Source organism: Acyrthosiphon pisum, chromosome A1 (genome assembly GCF_005508785.2).
Source record: "Acyrthosiphon pisum isolate AL4f chromosome A1, pea_aphid_22Mar2018_4r6ur, whole genome shotgun sequence".
In the NCBI taxonomy this organism is placed as follows: Eukaryota; Metazoa; Arthropoda; class Insecta; order Hemiptera; family Aphididae; genus Acyrthosiphon; species Acyrthosiphon pisum.
Window position 1 is genome coordinate 105,235,460 of NC_042494.1, and position 4,725 is coordinate 105,240,184.

The 4,725-nt window shown below is 27.3% G+C and overlaps 1 protein-coding gene across 2 annotated transcripts in view; it reads left to right on the forward strand.

Moving 5' to 3' along the window:
• Window positions 1-999: 999 nt before the first annotated feature.
• The window catches only part of LOC100159627, a 42,151-nt gene continuing 38,425 nt past the window's right edge, over window positions 1,000-4,725 (forward strand). Inside the window, exon 1 of one of the 2 annotated variants that reach the window (XM_003245615.2) lies at window positions 1,000-1,287. The gene's annotated coding sequence lies outside the window, so the exon portion shown is untranslated. The remainder of the gene's footprint in view (window positions 1,288-4,725) is intronic. The other variant, XM_016805820.2, reaches the window with a different exon arrangement.

Sequence of the window (4,725 nt, forward strand, 5' to 3'; positions counted from 1 at the left end):
ATATTATTATATCAGCGAGACGACGACTAATGCGATATTTTTCGCACGCATTAATTTCTGTGCGGAATAATAACGATAAAACACACACACGCGCGCTCGCGGTCACACACACACACACACACACACGCTCGACATGACTTTCACGACGAAGAGATAATAATCGTCGTTTCGTTTATTCATATACATTATATTATATGATTTTTTCACATCGACGAGAATACCACTATAGTGTACCCGTAACCTTTAAGATATATTTTGTTTGTAAGCCGCCCGATATAGGCGTTAATGTGTTATAGGTACCTAAATACGCGCGCACTGCATACAGTCGACCTCGTGAAATCAAGGAAGTGAATATTTGAGACGGCATCGTTTTTCGTTTCAATAGAAGCTTTTTCCGGCACAGTGCGCAGAATAGCTACTGACCGCGCGTGATATAATATAATAATTGATTTAGCTGTAGACTGTGTTAAATAAATGTATATGTTTATTTAAAAAAAAAAAAATTATTAATAATATATTATTAACTATAGCTATACCGTCGATCATAAAGACCAATATTCAACGATACCTATATTATAAGGGTGTGCGATTATTATATTATATTTGTATTATAACAACGACCGGAAATGACCGAACAGCCCGACCTGCCGAGTTCGAATGGAAAATGTCAACGGCCACCAGTAACCCGGTTACTAGCGGATCAGATCATAATACCTACCTAGTACCTGTAGGAGTCTTTTTTTTTTTTATTATTATTATCATTGTTGTTGTTTTACTTGAACGTTTAATTTACTTTCACCGAATGCACCGGCGGACGAAATAATAACATGTTGTTCTGGATGCTACCACTGCACGTCTGCACGTCTACGTCAACACGCCTCGTCGTTGTTGTTGTTGTTGTTGTTGTTCGCCATCCGGCGACGGGGGCTTTTAGCCTACAGATGGCGCTGCTTGTCTTCTAGTAGCGGAGAGCAACGGTGGCGTACGCGTGCCTGACTCACCGTCACCTCTTCGCTTGCTGCACTCGGCGGGCAGTTTGAATTTGTGACCGGCACGCGCGCGTCTGATACCCTCACGGCGTTTCTCTATAATATACATGTGATTTTCGTGTACAACGATTCATGAATTTTTTGTTTTTATTTTCGATCCGCACGGTATTTATAACCCTGTCTAATAATTAGTTCTGTTTGACTGTCGGATTTGGTGCAAGTGTGCGTAATTTTTTTGTCAAATATTTAATGAAATAGCTGCTGAGACTGCTTGGCAAGCGTTTGATTCAGCAATCAGGTAAGATTACGAACGATTTTAAAGAAATATTTTTATGTATATTATCTTTATCCATAATGATTAATGCATTAATGCTCAGGTGTGTTACCTATATATTATAATACATATAGCTGGTGCTAACAAATCAATACCATATAAATTTAGTTTCTTGGTAACCACGAAAAAATTTTTATATACCTACTTCACAAAGACAAATCGCAAAGTACCTACATCAAGAAATCACTTATAGACATATTTTTAAATTTTAAATTATAATTATTATAGGTAGGTAAACGTAAGCATAACAATATGTCAAAATATGTACTATACTAAATTTTAATACTTTGTAGATTCTCAAAAAAAATATTCAATCATTTTTAAGTATTATAAGTTGATTAAGTATCAATATAATGATAAGGTTGTAAATATAATATACTAAGTTATTTTATATTAAGAAAAAAATATAAAATTTATTATTTGCTTAAAACAAGAAGCTTAGAATGGTATATTGTTTTTTATTTCTCCGACTCTTTTTATTGCGCTGTACCTACCAACATTTAAGTAAACGTTTTATTTTATAAACGCACTTAATATTTAAACAAATACTGTTTAGTTATTTTTATTAGTGTATCGATTAAGGAAATCTATAAAATAAGCCATAAAAGTTAAAGTTATCATTAAATAAGGAACAAATATTAACTTAAGGTTTTTAATAGAAAAAAACTGTAAATAAAACATCACTAATTTACTCGTAATATTCTTCCTATATAATCACCCTCTAACATATTTTTTTATCGTAACTATAATCTCTTAGCAAAAATAGGTTAATAAGTAATAACGTATGCATTAATAGCAATAAATAATAATAAAATAATAATTAACACCAATAAATTTATCAAACTATATTAGGTATATTATACATTATCTACTAACTACAAAGTAGACTTTACTCGTAAATAGATACCAATCCTAGTCCTTTATTAACCTACTACCTACCTACTGATATTTATTGTTTACTCAAAGTTTAAATATTTATAAATGAATCATCTACTTATTACAAAAGTTTTAACTAATTCATCTTGACATCGATTGGAAAAAATACGCTTGATTATGGTAACATGGTGTATTAGTATTAAGTGTTCACATTTATACATTTTAAACATATTGTATAAAAACGGTTTATTAATGCTATGTTGATTGCAATATATTATGAAGTAATTAGTTTTTTGGACTATATTATGATTTATGAGTACCTAATTCATTGGCATTTTTATTTGTATTTAAATAACAAAATATTTTTTCAATCTTCAATAATTAAATTTGCTACATTTCGGTATCTAATTAGTAAAATTCTTTAAATACCAATTTCTTAATGTTTACAATTTACAACCTCAATGGTTCTGCATTAAATAAATATTAAACATACTCAATGGCCAATGCCCATTAATAATAGGTAGGCATAAATTAGAACGGATTAGCCGTGAAAAGTCGATTATAACCCTCGTTGATAATTTAGTCCCTTAAGTAATTTAAGTTAATTAATGATAGATGTAAGTTATTTTTAATTAGTTTAAATTAATTTGATAATTTAAGTTTTCTCAATTGAGTGAACTAATTGCAGAGTATCTACTCATAATAAAGTGACTACTGACTTACTAGAACTATGAGAAAATGCTCCAATTCTCATATAGATAATACATTGATTCTTTTACATTTTTATTGGATAATACAATTATTGTATTTAATTTTATTAGCCACCTTAAAATTAAAATCATTTATTTAAGTTAACCATTTGAAAATATGAGGGTACCTGTTTAATTAAAATTATTATTGATATATTCTATAGATTGTTAATAATATACTATATATAATTAACATTTTTAAAATTTAATTTAATTAAATCAAAATATACTCATCGGACTAAATTCTTATAACAATGTCCTACCTATATGTTTTTCTAAATATCGTTATTGTTATAATTTAATTTCTTACATACAAATATTTTTCTACCATAGAATATTTGATTATTTAGTTTTATTTTATTTATTATAGTATAATAAATAACAAAAATAAATTTAAAAAAAAAACTGATTAAATTTCGTATAATGTTATATTATATAGTTGCATCGAAATATTTCTGCATAGTAGACAAAATATATGAAGGTTCGTGCATCTATGAGCTTACCTGTTAGTATACCTAATAAATTATTTTGGGTATTCATAAATAAATTTAAAATAAAATAAATAAATTCAGTTTTAACTTTTTCTTTTTCTTTTAAATATCTATGGATTCATACTATAAGGTAAGGAACTTACTATAAGGTAAAATATTATAGATTATAATTAATAAAAACCGGTTTCCTGATAGTCATTTGATTGCCCATTCATTATTAGGAAACAAGCGAACTAGCTATTGCCTATTTTTCGATATTTATCAGTTATCACGTATTCTATCATAAATTGATAACAATTAATTTAAAAGAAACATTTTTCTCTATTCGCGATCCAGTTATCGAATTAATATTATTATTTTTTGTGGTCTAATTAAAATGTGGTTAATATTAATAATAAGGTATTATAATAATTATACATAACATATTTATGAACATGGATAAAACAATGTGCATTTATAAGCTCATTGTGTTAAGACATGTGTCAGTTATTTCTTTCTGTGGCATTTCTTTTTAATTACAATTGTTTTTTTTTAATGGCAATTGGCTATTTATTACATTTATAACAAACTGTTGCCAGACAATTAAATATTACTTAAGTATTGAGAAAATAATATCATAAAAACCCACTATTGTTTTTTACGGCAACGCTTCAATCTATAGAGTAACTTAAATGTACAACAAAAAAATAATCATGAAAGTAAATCGTTTCAATAGTCTGTATTAATAATTATAATAACGAGCATTTTTACATGCTTTTCTTTAACTCACAATGTTTCATTCATTCCTGTTGTCTTCAAATCTTGCGAGTTCAATTTAAGTCACTTCTACATGACCTAGGAGGCTCAAATTTTTTATGGAGGTCTAGAGTCGGTGACAATACATGACCCAACAAAAAAAATTTAAAAAATTTAAAAAAAAAAAAAAATTAAATTAAATTAAATTATGCTTTCAAAAAATGTTTATAAAATAAAATAATATGACATTATAATAATGTAAAATAGTACCATGTTGTTACATTGAAGCCCTCGAAGAAATGAAAAGAATGAGAGAATTACGATAATTACGATCTTACATAGTTCCTAATAATATTCAAATGTACCGTAAATAAAAAAAATTATGTTTTCAAAAAATCATTTGTTTCTAATTTATTGTAATCACTAAAAAGAAGAAAATAAAAAAAAAATAAATTTTTTTTTTAAAAACATGCTTTTCTTAATACTACTTAATACATGAACGAAAAAGTTGAAAATTAACTTACTTTTGAAACAGTTGCTAAATGAGTTTC